Here is a 21,110-nt window from a genome sequence, read left to right on the forward strand (position 1 = left end):
TTTTTTCATAATTAAAAAGGTGTTTTTTAAAAAGAATCAACAACCTACAAGGAGGAAAAAGTTCACTAGTCATGCCAATATGACTATCCCAGTCTGTGTAAGTTGTACATTTACTGTAATTTAATAAACGGGCACTCTGGCTTTATATATCTTAAAAAAAAAAATTCCCTTCATTAGTTGTAAGTCTGTGTCTAAGTGGAGCCTATGTGCAAGGAACTTCACAAACTTAATGGCTGATTTTTTTTTAATGCAAATTGCCTTTTTTTCTCCATCTGGTTTTCATCAAATCAAGTCTAAAAGTGTTTTACCATCATAAATGGTGATGGTTTCAGTTTAAGGTACTATGTGAACAATTTGTTGTTAACCGAAACAGCTAAAAGTTAACACAAGTCCTCTATTTTAGAGAAGTGGTTCTCAGAAAATGGGAGCCTACCAGCATCAGCTGGGGATGCTTTTTCAAAATACAAGGTGTTTCCTCACCCCGCTCCTGTTAACAACCACTGGGCTGGGACCCCCCAGAAAAAGATGACGTTAAGAAAATGAGTAATAAAACATTATAATGTAAGTGGGTTCAAGTCATTTAAGCTGGGATGTCTGGGGTTACCCTTAACCTTTCCAGGCTGATGCAAAATAGGGAGCCAGTTTCTCTGATGAGATGTCTTTGATAACCTCTGTCAAATATATAACAGACCGAATGAACCAAATCTAAGTCAAAATAAGCACTTACTAGGAATCATGAAAAGCAAGCCTCTTCACTTAATATCCAACTCACAGCTTCTGTACAGTTTAAATAACAAGTGAGCTGACAAAATACATGAGTGTTCCTACCCTTACCTCCACAACTGTCGTTTCTGAGACATCCAAAAATATTTTAAAAGCCAGTTATCTTAAAGTCAGTTACTTAAAATGCACAGTTTAATAATATGAGATATCCATTTGATTCCATGATTACTCAGACCTTATTGAAATCACACAGTGATTTCACACTGTGCTGTATGAGCTGCATCTATTGGTCGTTTTAGTTCAGTAGCTAACTCCATATTCTAGAAAGAAACACAGGATTTCTTTTTCTTCGTTGTTCTTTACTTACTTGAGATTGGATCACTGAAAAACTCCACATCCTCTAAGCACTGGAGGACAAACTGACAAATGTCCCCAGAGTCCCTCTCCCCTCTGGGCTGTGGTTCCTCTCCTGCAACTCCTGCTACTTTGCATCCCCACGCCCCTTCTTGGACCTCTTCAGCATCATCCCTAGCTGTCCCAGGATGATGTAAGAAAAAAATGTCAATTACATGATTCCAGGTGTACACAACAGAGTAATTTTAGTGTTTGACCCACATATTACAGTAAAAACTGGAAATAATTTAAACATTAAGCCATAAAGTGGGCAATTCTGAAATAAATATGTGGTACTTCCATATGCTGTGGGTTTCACGTGAGCTTAGGGCTGCATCCTTTGTATTTTCACATTAGTCTTCAGTTGTCTGAAAGGAACCACATCCTTTGAGGACAGTTACCAAGTCCAGCTCGTACTGCTCGCCACATGACAGGCCAATAAATCGAGAGACGAGTCGTTGGGACAAGGAACAGTGACTTTATTTGGAAAGCAGCAGACCGAAAAGATGGTGGACCCATGTCCCAAAGAACCACCTTCCCCGAGTTAGAATTCAGCCTTCTTTTACACTAAAAGGGGAGGAAGTAAAGTCCTGGTTCCGGCCAGACTCCAGAGGGGATGTGTTATTCTTCCTGCCTGCAGCCATTCACAGGTGGGCCTGGTCCGGATATTTTCTGTGATCTGAACAGAGGTATTTTAGCTTCACCTGGGAGGCAGGATTCCCAGAGATGGGCCATTATGTATAATTTAAGCTTATAGGCAACATCCCTTTAGTGATTAACTAGAATACAAAGGTTCTTCCCTATTATAGGACTACTTTCCCCAACTTTTATCATGAAAATGTTTAAATGTTCAGAAAAGTTGAAAGATTGTACAGTCAACACCCCAATACTCATTCACCCAGATTCCATGGTTGCTCTCCTTGGTTTATCTATCCATCTATTTTTTCCTCTTTCCATCCATTTTATTTATGGTTTGATACATTTCAAAGTAAGCTGCAGACACTCGTACACTTCATCCTCAAACACTTCAGCATGCATATCATTAACTAGAGTTCAATAATCATTTACAATTCTTTTCATTTTGAGGCAAAATTTACATACAATGAAATGTACAAATCTTACACACATAATTTGACAACACCTTTGTTACCAAACTCCTATCAACTAAAGAGATGAAAATAACTTCTATTATTTGTTCACTCCCTGCTTTTCTTTCCTACATAGCTGACATTGTATATTGATACCTATGCTTTCCAGGGAGGTTGAATCAAAAGGTACATGGATTCTAGTGGACTAAGTATTTGTGAAATTAATTTTGCCAATTCCGATGACTTTAAGAATCCTCTCTCATGCCTTCCAAAGGAGTTTCACTAAGTCCTTCTGCCGGCAGGCCTGCCCATTGCCCCACCTGCCCCATTGCAGCCCGGGGTGAGCACTGCACTCACCAGGCCTTCAGGTTGCTGTCTGCTGGCCCTGGTTTTGTACAAAGTACCCTCCACACTGACGAGCTGTTAACGAGCTAGAACACTGATTAAAACACTGGAAAAAGCTAACATATATCTTGGCCAATTACTTAACCACATTGCTTTAGCCATAAAATTTTAAATTTATTTTATTTTTTAGTTATTTTATTGTAATAAGTTAACCATCCAGAAAACATTTTTTGAAAAGCTCTTAAATCCTGAGCTCAAGACTCAATATTAAAAGTTGTACTTATTCCTGTATATTAATTTTCTAAACGGTCATCTCACCTTCCAGAACTCCCTATCTCAGTGACCAGCACCTCAGTCCGTCCAGAGCCAGCTCGTCTTGTCCACTTCTGCTCTCCCGCGCTCTCACAGCTAATCCAGCACCAAGGCTCCTCAGTCTTACCTCCGAACACCATAAATCCACCCACTTCTCTCCATATCCACTGCCACCACCCTAGTTTAAGACATCGTCCATCTCTCCTTTGGATTCCCATCGGTCTCCTAACTAGGCTGTTACACCATGAGCTCTGCAATCAGTTCTCCCCTCTGCAACGCTGGTGGTGTCCCCGCACCCAGAGCCCGCCCACCTTAAAACTGCCTTAAGATTAAAGACCAAGAGCTTTCAGGAGGCCAAAAGGTCCTTCGCACCTTCCCGGCCTCACTCCATTCCAAACTTCCTTTATGCCTAAGCCACCCTGGCCTTCCCGATCTTGAAGCGCTCTTCCCTTTGGTTTAGGAAACCCCATTCCTGCCTAGCGCGGTCCTTCTCAGGGCGTTCCTCTGATTACCTCCCAGACTAGGCCAGCTCTCCCCTGGCCAACCCCCGCCTCCCCGGTCCCCGCTATTTGCTTGTTGAGCTCAGCGTTAAGTGCGTCCACAGAACAGCTCATCTCTCCACGATTATACTTTTGTGATTATCTTGTTACTGTTTCTCTCAGACGGTAGGTTCTGTGAAGCAGGGAACGCATCTGGTTTACCCTTCCCTGCATCGCGCCGGGCACGGTCAACAGTGGCTGATTTTCCAGAGCCCTCCACTCTGCACTTCCTGACACTGAAGCCTCTCATAACCTGTACTTGGAACTGCGGCTCTTCAGTAAGAAAATGTATTTACTTCTTTCAGGAGTCTTTTGCCGTGAAGCCTAGTAAATGGTAAATGGGAAAACGAGAAAGCCCAGATCACTCAGCGACCTTCCCCACTACGCCGCCTTCTCTGGCCGCAGAGTGCAAAGAGCTCACACGCCCTCCCCTGCTCCGCGCTGAGCCAGGGACTGGGGGGTTGGGGGAGCCCCGCACGCCAAACAGACCGGTCACGTGCACCTGCGGCGGCCACGCCCACCCGAGCCCCGCCCCCGCGGCGCGCCTGGGCTGGAGCGGGCCGTAGCGACGTACGGCCTGCGTGCGTGCCCGTACGTGCACCGGGATAGCTGGGCAGAAGGTCCAGGGGCCTGAAGGACCGGGGGCGGCGTGTCTAGGTGCTGCGGCTCCGGGGTGCGCGGACAGCGGCTTGGGCTCGAAGACGGCTTTACAGCCCGGCCGAATCCCCGAACCCGCGGCACGGTCTGCAGGGCTTGTCCGCTGGCGGGTGGGCGGCACTGAGCTTCCAGGGACAGGGACGCGGCCGAGCGCAAGGCCGCGTCCTCCGCAGGCACGTCCCTACGACCCCATCCTCCCGCCGCAGGTCCCCTCACCCGCGCAGCGCCCCTTGCCTTTAGCTTTACCTGTTCCGGGCCGCCGATTGGTAAGGTTTGGCAGAAGGAGTCCGCAAACGGGCTCCGCCGCGAGACCCTTTCACCTTCCGTAGTGGGCGGGGCTTCGGCCTGCGTCTTTAAAGGAAAGGTGACGTTAGGAGGAGCGCTTTTCCGGCCGGCGGCCTAAAGTCCTCCGACAGAAAATGCGGAGGGCGAGGGGAGGTGCGTGCGGGAAGTTGCCGTTCACCTGGCTCCTGGCGCCGCAGGTGGTGCGGCGATCGGAGCTTCCCATCCCCTCGGTCCATTACGTTGGCGCCGACCACGGTGTGGCTGTATTCCCGCTAGGCTTAGAGCTTTCGTACACGTCTTTTTTGTTTAATAAAATACTATTTTGATAGAATGCTTAATAAACTATTTCATAAACGTCTTTATAATTATTGTGAGTTCGGGAGCACTGTCTGCATTTGCAGGTGAGCAGGCAGACTCGGGAAGCAGAGGCTCCCGTCGGTTCCCAGGTAAGCGGCACTGGCGGCCTGCGAGCGCCGGGCCGGGCGGGGAAGGCCCGTGTGGCGCCGTAACCCGGAGAGCTCGGAGCCGTCAGTGTTTGGCCGAGGACCGCACGGGCGTGGTGCGTGCGTGCGGTGTCCAGGCTCTGGAGCAGTTCTAACCCTGGGAGCGGACCGTGCACCCGGTCTCTTGCCTGCTTGCTCTGGGGTCCGCGAGCCTGCAGACCGCCGTGCCAGCCCCTGCGCCTCTCGCCTCTTCTCCAGTAGGAAATTCCTCCGTGGCAAAGTGGGAATTCCTCAGTGGCCGTGACTCCCTGAAGCCACCTAGTTAGAGGCTATTTTGATTTATATGAGAGCACACTGCTTCTACTGGATACGTGTAGTCCAGCAGGACATGTCGCTTTATTCTCATTAAACAGCTCAAGTCTCGCATTACCTTTTTCGTTTCAGATGAGGAAACTAGTGCAGCCTTAAACAGTTCCTTGAGAGCAAAGAGCAAGTTTCCGTTTCCTCATCAAATCCACGGCGTCGTCGGGCATAGTAGGTACTGAATTTTTGTTGAAAACAGTGAAGTGGTAAACCCAGAAAAACTATGTGTGGCCCAAAGGCCAAGGTTAGTATTTGCATGTTGGTCTTTTCCAAGTTGAACATGAAGAATTAAAGATTCATTTTATCCTACCAAAAATATTCTTTAATAGCAAGATGTGTTTGTTTAGTGTAGATCTGGGGATGGAGTGACCAGCACAAAACTCGGGAAATGGTGGGTGCTTGTCACCTGTAAATGCCCGCATTTACAGCGTTTACCTATGTACGTGCCGGGCAGTGTTACACAAGTGCTTGACTTCTCTCAAGTTGTTTAATCCTCAGGAAAACGTAAGTACCTCATTTCACAGATGAGGGAACTGAAGCCTGAAGAAAGTAAGTAATTTGCCCAAGGTCATGCAGCAAGTAGCAGATTCAAGAATAAAAAAAAACCCAGGCAGCCTGGTACCAGAGTTGGTGTTCTTCATGCTGAATGTCCCTTATGAAATGAGTGAGTCAGTGGGGTTACAAGTCTGGGAAGATACTAAGTGAAATTGGTTGAAGAGTTTAATACCCAAACTAAGGGCTTAAAGTTTGGTGAGATTATGATTCGAATAAATTCACGCCAAGTTGTCCTTGGTAACTGGAGCTACCTGTCAGCAACCCTTTTATCTTGCAGCCCCTCTTTGAAGGTATGAGTGGCCAGAATAGATGATTTGGGGAGTTTTCTAGACTGCCATTGTGAGATATCTCAACAAGAGAGGGGCTTTGGTGTTCCTGGAAGGAGATGAGCAGAAAAGGGTGGGTGTTACAGACATGCCCTCAGAGAGAGAAGCAGGTTCTTTTTAGCTCTTCTTTTGAACTCTGCTCTGACCTCCAGCTGAAATGGGACCGGGCAGCTTCTAAAGAATCATTGAGAGTCTTGGGCTCAGCTCCAGTGGGGGTGACTTTGAAGACCCTTGAAGAATGATAGTAAAGCAGGCAACTGGGTCTTTCAGGACCCCTCCCTGTGTTTATGGCCTCTGCTTGCTAAGGCACCCTTCTTGGTTTGGGGACGGAATATGACTACACCACAAAGCCCCTGTAAGCCGTCTCATTCAGTATATGCGGAGAATAGGACTCTCAGAAGTGTATAGAGCTTTCCAAATTGTTGTTTCTACCCGTAATTTACCAAAAAAGCAAAGCCCAGAATGTAGAAGTGTAACTCCATAATATGACTCAAATCCTGGCTATTCTAAAACTTCTACATTTTCCACCACAGGGTAATTTCCATGATACTTTTCCTGGTTGGTCCCTGAGCGACGCGTTTCCTCACACAGGGCAGGTATTGATGTTTTTGCTCTGACGAAGGATTAAAGGAAATACTCTGACCCTCTCCTTGCCTGTTAGCTTTCAAAGTCCCCTCCCTCCCACTGGTGCAGACGGAGGTGTGTGAAACACAGTTGCTCAGCGCAGGTCATTGAGGTTCAAGATACCTGTCCCACAGAGTCGTTACTCTGTGGGTTATTTCTTTCAAAGTTGTTAACACTAGGCTGTGTCTTCGTGATGCCACAGTGACTGCAACAAATTGAGAAGCTACTCTGCTAATAGTCCTGCGTTTGTTCTGAAGGTCTGTGGATGTGGCAGAGCCTGCGTGAGGTCCAATACTCTGCATATTCTTCAACAGGTAGTTGTTAATGGATTGCAGGTAGTTTCTGTGCTCCCTTCCCTCCCTCCATTACACTGTAAACTCCTGCCAGGGCATTTTGCTAAAACAAAAGAATGGGAGTCTATTACATGTGAGAGCCTGTGCAGTGCAGACTATATCCAGTAAGAGTGTTGTCTTAAGTGGCAGCCACTTTCTCATAGTGCCATTTAAAAACCGAGAGGGTCCGCGCTCTGCTCTCCTGGGTACGTGTTTACAAACTTGTCGAAAGGGACAGAGAAAGCAAGGTGTGCACAGGACTTTGGCTGATGTGGGGTGACTTCAAAACCTCCGGAAGATGCTCGCAGCCCAATACTATGTGTCTATTCTCATAATACATGAAAGCTGGAAGCCTTCTTACAGAATCTGTACCATTATCCACAGGCAGAAGTGTGATTAATGCGTTCTAAACATGTAAACATCTGTACACTTAAAAAAACAAACAAACAAAAAACAAAACTGCAAACAAGGAGATTCAGCCCTCCCTCAGTAGCTCATTTCATTGTTTTAAAGGACTGAGGAAATCTTCCTTTAAGTAACCTAAATCCATCATGCAGCTACTTCCGCTGGTTCCTCAGAAGAGCTGGAACATCTGGTGACCACATCTGTGTTAAAACCCTTCACATACTCTCAAACTATTATTAGATTCAGAAAAAATTTCTTTTTAAAAAAAATTTATTTATTTATTTATTTTTGGCTGGGTTGGGTCTTCATTGCTGCGCTCGGGCTTTCTCTAGTTGCAGCGAGCGGGGGCTACTCTTAGTTGCGGTGCGCGGGCTTCTCATTGTGGTGGCCTCTCTTGTTGTGTAGCACAGGCTCTAGGTGCGCGGGCCTCAGTAGTTGTGACACGCGGGCTCAGTAGTTGTGGCTTGCGGGCTCTAGAGCGCAGGCTCAGTAGTTGTGGCGCACAGGCTTAGTTGCTCCGTGGCATGTGGGATCTTCCTGGACCAGGGCTCGAACCCGTGTCCCCTGCATTGGCAGGCGGATTCTTAACCATTGCGTCACCAGGGAAGCCCCAGAATAAATTTCTTTATCATGTGTAAAATTTCCCATAACATTAGACTCCAGATTAATCATTTATCAAAAGGGATGGCACCAATGATTAAAACATGACGGTGGTTAGGAATGAGCAAAACAAGTTTGTCTAAAATGAATAACACTGTGATGAATTTTTTTAAAAAGCTCTCATGTCTACTAAGTAAAAGAATATTTATGTATGGAAGGGCCATTTATCTTCTGTGAAAAATCTCTTGTGCAACTGAATGAAGCAGAAAATAAATAGGTTCAAAAGTCTCCTTTGGAAAAACAACAGGGCCATATGTTTCCATTTCAAAGATGTTAAGTTTAGGAGTGAGTAGGTTAACTTTAGTCATTTTGAAACACTTAATGAAAATAATTTCCTTTACCATCGTAAGACGTCATGCAGAAATACAAAGAGCTAGTACAGGAAACTTTATGAAAGGTGCACTGTTTCCTACTGTGTAAATCAAAGCAAAGCAGGACCAAATTATTAGTGTTCTGCATTATAAAGAAAACCCAACAATGCGTTTAAACAGCCACATGAGATCTAGTTACAAGGCTATGTAAGGAAGCAGAACTAACAGTAAATATAATGTTAGTGATGAAACACATTTGTGCTCTCACTGTTTCCCATCTTTGAGGGAAATGGAATTAAAAGCAAACCATTACATCTTGGAAAGTTCTCAGATGTGGAGTTTCACACGTTTACTCTATAGGGAGGACTTTCCGCTGGACATTTCCGTCATTGTTTGGCTGCTTTCGCCCCCTGGAAGTTGCTAGCTTCCACTGCAAAGATTTTAAAGGCTGTTTTGCTGGCAGCCTGGGACGTATCCATGACCTTACCAAAGTGGAAGTGAAAGCTTTCAGTTTTTCTTCTTTTTTTTTTTTCGCAACAGTAAATCTACCAATTTTACAGTCAGTTGAACAGCAATAGAAGAATTTGTTTAAAGTCTGCATTCACAAAGAAAACCTGAACTTCACTGGCTTGAATGCCTGAAGCTGCAGCGTGATAGTTGAAGGGCAGACATGCTTACAACTTGCTCTAGGCCACTGTCACCTGCTTCTCCGCACAGGTGCTGACCCCTCCCTCAGTCGATCTGGGGCATCCTGACAGGGGAGCAGGAAGCCTGGCCTTTGTGTGCTACAGAGAATGCTTTTCCAAGGACTGGACCACTGTCACCTGCTTCTCCGCACAGGTGCTGACCCCTCAGTCGATCTGGGGCATCCTGAGAGGGGAGCAGGAAGCCTGGGCCTTTGTGTGCTACAGAGAACGCTTTTCCAAGGACTAGGCCACTGTCACCTGCTTCTCTGCACAGGTGCTGACCCCTCGGTCGATCCGGGGCATCCTGATGGGGGAGCAGGAAGCCTGGGCCTTTGTGTGCTACAGAGAACACTTTTCCAAGGACTGGGCCACTGTCACCTGCTTCTCCGCACAGGTGCTGACCCCTCGGTCGATCCGGGGCATCCTGATGGGGGAGCAGGAAGCCTGGGCCTTTGTGTGCTGCAGAGAACGCTTTTCCAAGGACTGGGCCAGTATTCTTCAGCAGTCACAGGAAGCAGAAGAAAGAAAAGGTTAAGGGCCACCACCAGGGTCAGAATAGGTTAAGTTTAGTTAACATCAGAGGTTATAGCTTTTAACAAGAGCTTCAAGAAAACTTATTCGAAGATGCATTTTGTTTCTTCTTTGTCAGCCGTTATTTTTTTTTTTATCCTATTGATAGTGACAGCTTAACAAAGTTTTTATATGCTAGAGGTTTTCATCCTTTAGAGGATAAAGGACTGTTCCTAAAAAGAGATGCAGGTGAACTTTATAAAGCTTCCATGACTTTCAAATTGGGAGCTTTAAAATAGACTCCCTGCTTGGCTAAGTCAAAAATAATCTGTGAGGGATGTTTAAAAAAATCCCTATTGGAAATGGAGGACTGCTTCAGAAATCAGATGCAGAGGCTCAGGTTTCTAGAAGCTTCTTTGTGTGTATTTTGCTTTCATCCATTCTAGGACAGTTTTCCCAGTTGTTATTCAAAATTACCAAAGAGGCCTCCTCTGAACTTTCCATACATGTATTTCTTTAAATTTAGAGCATCGTACTGAGAAGAACTAGTTGTTTATTGTATTTCTGTGTGGGCAGAAGAGATGGCCACAAATTTCTGTACCTGCCCTCTGTGTTCCTATCATTCTGTTAATCCACATTTTCTGATCGAGGACTGAAAGGGTCCAGAAATTGGTCCTTCAGAGGAGAGTCATGTAAACTCTAGCTTTTCAATCGGAAACCCACACCTTTCAATAGGTATGATTACCCAGGACTGACGATGAGTGTCCTGTGTCATACGAAGGCGTTGTGTATTAGCTGCATTTCTGCCATAGACGAGAGGCTTGACTTTCTTTGAATGAGTCTTATATATTTATTTAGCTGAGGTTTTGTTTTTGTTTTGGGGGGCCGCGCTGTGTGGCATGCAGGATCTTAGTTCCCTGATCAGGAATCGAACCCATGCCACCTGCACTGGGAGGGCAGAGTCTTAACCACTGGACCGCCCGGGAAGTCCCTAGCTGAGGTTTTAAAATGTTCAACTTGGGTCTCCAGAGCCATGCTTTCTATGTGATGTTCAGCAGGATAAACATAATCTACACGTCCAAGTGCTGTCCTGTAATATGCATTTGACGGCATGACAGTTTCAGGTATGGTGAGGATTCACTTAATTATTATTTTGGAAATAAGATGTTTTGTATACAAGAATCTTCCAGATACCTAAGCTTACCTCTCAAAAGAACACAAAACTTCTTACCATTTTGAATGAAAGTATCTTATATACTGTATTACAAACTTTATTGCTTTCTGAAACGTGGTATAATGAATATCGTTTTCAAGAATGGGAGTACCATTATGACTACACATCATCATACAGTGGTATATAAGACAGTCACGTTGTACTCAGTGCACTACACTACGTGGCCCAAACTGTCAAGATTTTGAATTTGTGATTCTCCTTTTTATAGATTTTCTTACTCTGTTCTTGCCATTATACTGCCAGCTACTCCTTGTTGCTCTAAGTGCCTACCTAGCTTTAACAGTTCTCCCTGCCTCCTAATGTTCTGCTCAAGGTCAAGTTCAACCTCACCTGGCCTAATGCAGGAGTTACTTAAGGGAACCTGTAGCTCTCCATCCTACCTTATTCCGAATCGGCCCACACACTGTGGCCAGGATAACCTTGCTTCAGTAAAGCTCCGTTCACACCAGTGCCTTGCTAGAAAAGCTGCTGGTGATTCTCCACCGCCCGCCTGCTGAACTGGAGTGTGATTGTCCACTCCAGCGTTTATTGTCCTCTGCAGTGGATCTATAGCCGATTGTAGTTGACAAGTCAGTCAATTTGCCTGCTCTGCCCAGGCTCCTGTCTCAGTCTCTGCTCCTGGACACCACCCCTGAGAGGGGAGACTTATAGTCCAAAAGTCCCGCCCTCATGCCCTCTCCCATTCATAGCTGATTGGACCAGGGCAGGAGCCTGACCTACGGGAGACCAGTCTATACACGGTGACAACTTACACAGTCAAACTGGGAGATCTGTTGGGTGTCAAAGGGCACCTGGGGCAGAGATACTCTTTCTCCTCTTTCCCAGGTTTTAGCTGAGCACATAGCTGCCCAGAGTAAAGACAGTATGTGTAGCCTCCCTTACAGACAGGTGTGACCATTTGACTACGTTCTGGCCAGTGGAATATATATATATTTAATATATATATATTTATCCCCCATAAGTCCTGGGAATGTCCTAGTTTATGCCTGTTATCCTGGTATGATTTTTTGTTTTAAATTTTATTTATTTTTGGCTGCATTGGGTCTTCGTTGCTGCGCGCGGGCTTTCTCTAGTTGCGGTGAGCGGGGGCTACTCTTGTTGCGGTGCGTGAGCTTCTCATTGTGGTGGCTTCTCTTGTTGCGGAGCATGGGCCCTAGAGCACGTGGGCTTCAGTAGTTGTGGCACACTTGCTCTAGAGCTCAGGCTCAGTAGTTGTGGCACACGGGCTTAGTTGCCCTGCGGCATGTGGGATCTTCCCGGACCAGGAATCGAACCCGTGCCCCCTGCATTGGTAGGTGGATTCTTAACCACTGCGCCACCAGGGAAGTCCCTGGTGTGATTATTAATAGCATCCTCTTTCACTCTCACAAGTGTTCCAGTTTAGATGGCATATGACATGGTTACCCTAAATAAGCAGATATGTTATGTGCAACTTCCAGAAAGTTCTCTCAGGAGAAGTGTGCTCTTGTCCCCTTCCTCCTTTCTGCTGGCTCAAAGGTGCACATGACAGCTGGAGCTTGCATGGCCTCCTGGAGCAAGAGGGCTCCCGGTGGAGCTCGGGTCCTGACACTGCGGAACCCCGTGCCTCTGCATTCCTGACTGTGAGAGAGAAACTAACAAGCTTTTATACTGCAGCTGAATGCCACACACACCTGGAGTTCACGCGGATGAGTCGGTCTACGGAGAGAAGCAGGACCAGGAACTAGACATGCACAGAGGCCAGACTGCGGGGCCCTGTGAGGAATGGGGTAGGAGCCTTCATTTCTAACCTTCCAACTCCAGTCCCCCTGGAGCACACTGGGATTCACTGCCTGTCTTCAGATAACTCTTAAGTGGATTTTCTTACGGTAACTGTCTGTTGACTGAAACCAGACATCTTTACAGCTTTAACCCTCTTCGCCCACCTCTGCTGAGCGGCCAGACGACTACTTGCTCTTCCCTGTGTTTGTGCTTTTCTGCCTCTGCCCATTCATGCCCCACCCTCTGCCTGGAATCCAGACCAAGTGTCCCCTCTTCACGAAGGCTTCCCTTAGTTTCTCCCTTCTTCGGACCCTGTCATTTTACGTGTGCTTATTCTGTGCCGTTTATTTTTCTCTGTCTCCTAACGTAGTTACGTATATGTTGGCATAGCCCCCCCTCTGCAGTGTCAGAGCCTCAAAGGCAGGGGCCTTTGCTCCTTGTGTTGTGCAGAGAGGTCAGCCTAGGGCCTGCATTTCTTTAATGCACATTAGGTATTTGTTGTGGGCTGTGAAACACACAACTAAGCCTTTTCAAATGGTCTCTGAATAAACTGTAGGAGCTTTGGTGCAGGATTTCATGTCTTCTAGAGGCTTCTCTTTTCCTCTGCTGGCTTGGAGTTGACAGTACTTAATAGGATACCACTAGGTGTTGAATTACAGTTTTAGGAGGAACCTTTCTAAACCACTTGGGAAGCTCTCTGAGGTGGGCATCTTTTGTTGAAACAAACTTCAGTGCTAAGTAGCGTGCCTACTACTGTAGTAATTTACAGTTGCTGAATTAGAAGCACAGAAAGTCTAAACAATTTATGAAAAAAAATCACAGGGAAAGTCGGTGTCTATAAAGGAGTTACAACTCGGTCTTTGGATTTCCTTGTGTTAATTACCATACTATGGACTCTATAACTGCAACCGACATTCCATATCATCATCATAAGAATTGTCAAAGGGTTATTGAATGATCACACTTGTATACCATTGGGCTGACCTTGCTGCCTCTCAAACAGAAAGTTCACAACGAAGTAGAAGACCCAGTCTAACCACTTCTTTAATTTTCTGTACGTGATTGGTGGATTTTTTGCATCTGACGTGGTCAAATGTTTCGGTATTAACGCTCGCAGTAGAAAACAGACATCATACAGCGGATCCATGTGTAACTATAACTGCATCTTTAAATTACCACTGTGAGGACGTGCGACAGAATAATGGGGACTAGTGAAGAGTATGTGCTCCTCACATGTCCCATGCATCATTTACAGGCTGTAATTGACGGCCTTTGACGATTTCTAGTGCCCCCTTTCACACTGAACCGTCATGTCAGCACCCACTCGTATGGGTTAGTCTTTTACACTAATAATAGTTTAAGTCATAAAAGTTGCCACCGATTTTACTTTATTGTTTACAAATTAGAATGGATTTGAAGTTTCTCCTTTTGTAATTGGCATCCAGCTCACTTGCTTTCTTGAGTCTGGGAGAGATTGCTGCTGAGTTACGGTTGGTGCAACGGGGGCTGCATTTTACCCCAAACCTGGTTAGACCAGGCCCTCACCTCTCTCTGGACACCCCGAGTGTAGCCAGGGGGCTCACATGGGGGCTTTGTCACACGTGTGTGGGGCTGTCCCAGAGAGTGACACTTGCTTTCCCAGGCAAAGGCGCTGGCATGGGTGAAAAGACACAACCAGACTGAGAGACACGTTCATACTGTGAACGTGACAGAGTCAGAGAAGAAAGCACAGGACGGTGGGGATTCCATGTGGGTAGGGGGTCTGGAGAACCCCGTGGCAGGCTGGGCCAAGCGGCTGAGCAGCAGGAGGGCAGACCTGGGGGCAGGTGGCAGGTGAGCTGGTTGGGTTCCTCCGGAACCTCAGAAACATTACGGTAAGTGAAAGAAGCCAGTCACAAAAGAACATGTATTGTTCTTCCATTTATAAGAAATATCCAAAAATGACAACTATATGGAGACAAAAAGTAGATAATGGTTGCTTAGAGCAGGGCGTGGCAATGGGGAATGATTGTAGATAGAAAAGAGGTTTTTGTTTTGTTTTTTAGGGTGATGGAAGTGTTCTAAAATTAGATGGTGGCGATGGTTGCACAACTCTATAAATTTACTAAGACTCATTGAATTGTACACTTAAAATGGGTTGATTGTATAGTATGTAAATTTTCTAGTGTGTATTGATATTATATATCAATAAGGCTACTTGTAAAAAGCCAAAGGAAACGTTATTTTAATAATAATTAAAACACTTCTAGGAAAATCTTATTATATAAAAAGATCATCATTTTACCAAATTTCTATTCTTAGTATTGCATCTGTTTTATCTCAATGACCTGTAAAATGCCCATTGGGATGTTAAATATGAACTGCATTTTTATTTTCCTAAAATTATTATTATGCAAAAAAAGCAGCTTGTATTTATTTCAATTTATGTGGTATTAGATAGGAATAAATTTATTTTCCCCAGTGAGTCAGTATTCCATGGAATTGAGGGTGCTCAGATTTTATACTTTTGCCTTAACAATTACAACATATAGTTGTAGAATTTTGATAAAGTTTATGTTTAAAAACTATCATAATTTGAAAGTATCATTGGGTTACTGCTGACAGAAAATACTTTATTATGTGAAATGAAAATTAAAATACAGCTACATTTTGCATTAGGTCTTTTTTTTTTTTTTTTAAAGTCCAGAGATCTTTTATTTATTTATTTATTTATTTATGGCTGTGTTGGCTCTTCGTTTCTGTGCGAGGGCTTTCTCTAGTTGCGGCAAGCTGGGGCCACTCTTCATCGCGGTGCACAGGCCTCTCACTATCGCGGCCTCTCTTGTTGCGGAGCACAAGCTCCAGACGTGCAGGCTCAGTAGTTGTGGCTCACGGGCCCAGTTGCTCCGCGGCATGTGGGATCTTCCCAGACCAGGGCTCGAACCCGTGTCCCCTGCATTGGCAGGCAGACTCTCAACCACTGCGCCACCAGGGAAGCCCTGCATTAGGTCTTGAATCAGTTTCAGTGAGAGAGATTTTATAAATTCAGCCTGTGTGCAAATAGAATTTCTTTTATAAATTAACCTGGATAAATGGTAATGCTTATTCTTCCACAAGAGTATAGATTTCTTATTTTTACCAACAATTGTCTAAAATATTCTCATGAAAGGAGACTGCGCTAGAGCTGACCCTTCATATACAAAGAGTCTGAGTGCCTAAGGTGCTCTGTAGAAGCTGGATCTGGACATTAGTCCTGCAGATTCCACAAGAATTTCTATTCTGTCATTAGACTCTTTAGGGAAAGTCTTGTCTCGCTGGTTGGAGGGTCTCCCTCACGGTGTTCGTGTTGAATCATTCTCACGTGCCCTAGGACGCCATGCGGAAAGGGAGTCAGGCCCCTGAGAACAGGAGCTCAGTTTGGTGAATTGTGTCCCTGATTCCATGACAGACGACCCATGGGCTTCCTGAGGGGGCAGCACACACAACCACTAGCAAAGCTGCACGCGAGCCGTCTGTGCAGGAGGGTCTTTGACCACAGAAAGGATTTGTCAGCCAAGCACCAGCAGTCAGAGGAAGGCCCCAGACAAGGGGAGTACACAGGGGTCAAACAACCCTGGGAAGCAACTTCCCAAAGTCCAGCACCTGGAGTTAGTGCCAGACCAGGGGACGCCGTCGGGGCGGCCCTGGACGTGGTGCTGAATTCACTAGCCTTCTAACTTGCGGTTTCAGCTCCTTCTTGGAACTCGTGCACAAATCCGGGTGGGGCGTGAGTGCCAGCAAGCTGGGGGCTCAGCCAGCAAGAACTGCCAGGCGTTTCCCATCCTGCTCTTCCTGGCTCTCCTGGGGTGCTGCCCCCAGGGACCGTGGCTTTTCCTGCCTCCGAGACAGGGCTGGGTCCGGGATGCTCTGCAAATCCTTCCCTGACATTCTTTTTCGAGGATGCCTCCTCGCTGGTCTAAGTGAGGGAGGGATTCTGTTTTGTTTTTGAGAAAGAGAATTCTGGGTCAGAAAACTGAGCCTTGACACCCAGGAGTCCTGGTCTGAATTAAGGCCTCCTGCAGATCCCACCTGGCCCGGGCCTGAAGGCTGAACAGCTTCAGGGCACTATTACTAATAATGATATAATATATGATACGTATACACATGTACGTATGTATACAGCTTACCGTGTGCTCTAGACACTCTTCTAAGCGTGTTACATCTGTTGACTCATTTAGCTCTCATAAAAACTCTCTGATTAATGACTATTCTTGTTCTTATATATTCTTTCATAAATAAGGATGCTGAGACAAGAGAGTAACTTGCCCAAGGTCACACAGCTCATTAACAGCAGAGCCGGGATTAGAACCTAGGAGGTCTGTGTCCAGAGTTCATGCTCTTACCTAATGTACTACAAATGAGAGTTAAAATAATATTGTGATATGTTATTTATGCAATAATAATAATAGTGACATTATTATTAGCATCAATTTGAATAGATACCTAGGTCTTACTTAAAGTGAGTTATAATCCCAGAACTTCTTTCACTTCCCAAAAACGCTGTAGGGAGGTGATATTGAAAATCATCTGCTAGAGAGGAATATTTATAATTAGTTTATATTTTATTTTCAGAATTCTTTGTTTTCCGTGTGGAGGACAGAGCTCCATTGTGAGATACATATTTGCTAACTGCATCTTTTACCACTTATAGTTCCTGGAGCAATTAGCTTTGGCTCTCTGGACCCTTGCTTCTTCATCCTTAAAATGGGATAATATTGTCACAGAAGCACAAGGATCAAGCATGATAAAATATTTTGGAAACTATAAAGCAATATGGAAAGGTAAGATATTATTCATCTCCTGATCCCAGGTCCCCTCGAAATACTTATCTCTGAGAATTTTCAGACTTCTACGCATAAACCGAAGAGGAGGAAAGCTACACAAACCACTGCGACTCGAAGTGTGGTCTGTGCACCAGCAGCTCCAGCGGCCCCTGGAAGCTTGTTAGAAACGTCATTTCTCGGTGTGTTCTCAGAGCTACTGATCAGTACTGACTGCAGGCACGGAGCCCAGCAGCCGTGCTTAACAGTCTCTCCAGGTGATTTTGATGCATGCAAAGGTTTGGGCAGCACTGTCTTGGAGGGTTTTATTCATTCTTCAGCACATATTTATGGAGTATCTCTAGAAGGGGCCGGTGGCTCTCCCGGGAGGAAAAGACACAGATGCTCTCCTCAAGGAGAGTAGCTCCTTCTTAATGAACCCCTTCTCATCCTTCAAGATGCTGTTCAAGAGCCCCCTGGAGGACCCCACAGCCCATGGCATGTAGACTGACTCTTTGTGGCCACACTGGCGCCGCCTGCGTCTTCACCAGCGCTCCCACACCTGTCCTCCCACCTGGAGACCTGTCCCTGCGAATTGCTCTTCCCAACCGTCCGCCCTGTGTTCTGTGTGGCCTCTGTGCTCCTGTGCCCGCTGGTCTCTGCCCGTGAAGCCTTCCCTCCTTCAAGGGCCGCTCACGGGAAGCCTCCCCGCCCTCCGTGCGGGCAGTCACTGTGAATCCCTCTGCATCTCCTGTGTGCCTCCACCGGGCCTCACTCGGGTCGTAAGGTGAGCTGTTTTATGTCTGGTTTTCCCCTAAACTAGAAGTGTACATTTTAAATTTATAGATCTCCAGAGCTTGCTAACATCCACTAGGGAAGACAGGAGCGAAGTGAGGGAGAGGGGACTGGGGGTGCGGGGGGTGGGCGTTTGCCTTTTTTCTTTGTAAGGCGTCACCTCTATTCACCTGTTGTGCAAACAGGATGATTTTGTCTTTGGTGTGGAAGGGACTTTTCAAAGCCCGACTCTTGAAATGACCTGCAAATTTAATCAAATTCAGTCACTGTTTCTTTTGCACCTGCTACATAAAAGGCACTGTGGTTGCTGCACTGAGTGATCCTGCCCTCGGGCAGCTCCCAATCCAGTGGAAAGACGTAGCACCCAGTGCCCCTGACTAAGCCAGGCGACAGTGCTTTACCAGGGTTGCAAGGCTCAGAGGGCAGGTCAGGAGAGCAGTGGCCCAGGAGAGGGCAGGGTGATGAAGGGATGGCCCCAGATAGGAGCCGTTCCAAGTCCAGGTGGAGAAGGGACTCCACCCAGGCCTCCCTGGGGGGATGGGGAAGTGACCGTCTACACCGGCGGCCTCATCTGTGTAGGATCAGTTCCCCTGGAGCAGCCTACACAGCACACGTGGGGACCTCCGGCTGCGGTGCAGCTTCAACCCTGCTACCCCCAGCCCGTCCTGACCCTCCTGAGGATTGATAATAGTCGTTAACCGAAGTTGATGTCCACCCCTGTGATTGCTGGACGTAGGGAATCTGGGGCACAGAGCCAGGAAAGCGGGATAAACAGCGTCCTTTCAGAACACGGCTTCGAGAGAGCGCAGTTTTGACAGCAGGCTCTTTTCACACCTACTTGCTCTGTAAGTGGCTGCAGTGTCTGCCGCTGTCCCCTGAGACATGGACAAATTCAAATGAGAGGGTGTAATCTCGGTGCTAGAAGGGGAGACTCCTTGCATTTCTCCCCGGGGGGTCTCTACTGTGTGTTTTCCCATCAGAAGGCAAGCCGCCTGACAAAGTGGGAGTAGAGCGTGGGCTTCGCCAGTGGGTGAAACAGGGCTTAGACCCTGACCTTGTCATTTGCGTGCTGTCACCTTGGGCAAATTGCTGACCTTCTCTGTTTTTCTTACTCCTTTGAGAAATGAGGATGGTGATTTCAGTTGGTAGCTGGAGTGTCTCATGTATATTAAGTGCAGCAATATTATTGCTACTGCTGCTTTAGGATTACATGAAGTGCTGTAGGATGGACGGGATCAGGGTTTCCATAAGCTGGTGATGTCAAACCACTCCAGCAGAACCGTTAACCTTGAGTCTGCCCGACGGCAGCCCGGGAGTGAGGGTGCGATGGGTGGGGGACAGTGGCGAGGCTGAGAGGGAGGTGCGTTCGCACCTGGGGTCCCTGTCGCTGCCTCTCCCCATCTTAATGCTGTGTTCCCCTGTCATTCTCCTCCACCATCTTCTCCTCTCTCTACACTTCTACACCCAGAGAGAATTTCAGGTCAGTGTCCTGGGAGGTGGATTTTTGATCAGTTGGTCACCTGGAATCCTCCGGATGGCATTCTTAAGCCTTTGCCACCTTCTTAAACGTAGGGCTGGTGCCACAGCCCTCTGCTAAGTCCCCTGTTCCTTCTAGAAGTTTGCAGCTGGGAGCCGTGGTTTGGCATGCAGTGGTGGGCTGCCCTTCTGTTTGGAGGTGGGAAGCGGGTGGAAGCTGGTCGGGGGGGAGGTGTGCAGTGTGGAGGAAACAGGGGGGGGGGGGAGGCGGGAGGGACCGGGGCTGGCTGAGAAGATCGAATCATGTTTCCAGAAGCCCTGAGGCTCATTTGAAATATTGATTCCTCTGGGAGGTCACAGCTCAGCCTTTGGGGTGCTTTCAGAGGGACTGTTTATACATTTTGGTCTCTGTTTCAGAGTTGCCTCCTGGGCTGGGACACTCTAGCTTTGCTGAAGTAGTGTTTAAAAAAGAAATTAGTAATTACTAACTTTGTACTCAGAACAAAAGCTTTCACATAAGCATCTACTTCCACTGCTCTGGGCAGGGGTGGGGGGCACGGGAGCTGGAGTCCTCTTCATCTCTAGCTAAAGCAAGGTTCTTGGAATAAATTCAGTAAGGACTTTCATGCCCTCGAAACCCATCATGTCTTGAGTTTTCGGGTCCATACAATGACTTTTATCCCTCATCCTTCTCACATAACTGGGGGGAAGACATAGATGGAAATGTTGGATCTTTAAGCAGTCTTTTCTTCTCGCGCTCCTGAACCCTCTGCCTTCCTCCCACGCCTTGCTCCGCAGTTTATTTGCCAGAAACCTGGAGATTTAATATCAGTTATCAGGACATGCTCAGCTGCTCCCTGACCGTGGCCGAATGAGAGACCCCAAGTAAGATCAGTGTAGGAACCATCCAGCTGAGCCCTGATCAACCCTCAGAACCATGAGAAATTGTGAAAGGCTGGTCATTTGAAGCCACTAAGATTATGGGGTTAGACTAATATTAAGGAAGCAGAAATACTACTCTTTTTGGAAAGCCAAAAGGAAATAGTTATCGAAATCTAAAAAGCTATTTATATCCTTTGAAGCAGAAATCCTACTCCTCTAATATCCTAAAAAAATTATTCAACAAGCAAAAAACTGTGTGCCTGAAATGTGTTCACTGTAGCATTATTTTAAAAAAAACTTACAAATAATGTAATGCAGCAAAAATTAATGACAGGTTTACTACAGTATGATACATCAATACAAGGGGATGTTAATCTGCTTTCTAAAATGATACAATAGCATCCCTGGTACAACTCAGTTGGAACTGATGATAAAAAAAAAAGGCATACATATTTGAAATGTTTATTTCTGCTTAAAGACTACATAGTTACATTTATTTGCTGACCTTTTGCTGTAGAGCCTCAGCCTTTTTTTTGAGTATGAGTCTGCTGCCTACATCTATTTCAACAGCTTTTATTTTTATGGACTCGCTCTTTTGGAGATTTGCAGCTTGGTTTTTTTAATCTGCATTCACATATCAGTTGTTTA

General features: G+C 46.2%; 1 protein-coding gene and 1 long non-coding RNA gene across 5 annotated transcripts in view; one reads left to right on the plus strand and one right to left on the minus strand.

Moving 5' to 3' along the window:
* Positions 1-4,648, minus strand: part of MTIF3 (mitochondrial translational initiation factor 3) — a 13,889-nt gene extending 9,241 nt beyond the window's left edge. Inside the window, exon 1 of one of the 3 annotated variants that reach the window (XM_082365130.1) lies at positions 4,304-4,648. The gene's annotated coding sequence lies outside the window, so the exon portion shown is untranslated. Of the gene's footprint in view, positions 1-4,291 lie in introns of all 3 variants that reach the window. The other 2 variants (XM_082365131.1, XM_082365129.1) reach the window with 2 other exon arrangements.
* The window catches only part of LOC309615472, an 80,158-nt gene continuing 63,027 nt past the window's right edge, over positions 3,980-21,110 (plus strand). The window contains exons 1-4 of one of the 2 annotated variants that reach the window (XR_014236844.1): positions 3,980-4,263; positions 5,230-5,319; positions 17,360-17,587; positions 17,768-18,096. This is a non-coding gene — a long non-coding RNA (uncharacterized lncRNA). The other variant, XR_014236845.1, reaches the window with a different exon arrangement.

Source organism: Balaenoptera borealis (assembly GCF_965194805.1).
Source record: "Balaenoptera borealis genome assembly, chromosome: 18".
Classification (NCBI taxonomy): domain Eukaryota; kingdom Metazoa; phylum Chordata; class Mammalia; order Artiodactyla; family Balaenopteridae; genus Balaenoptera; species Balaenoptera borealis.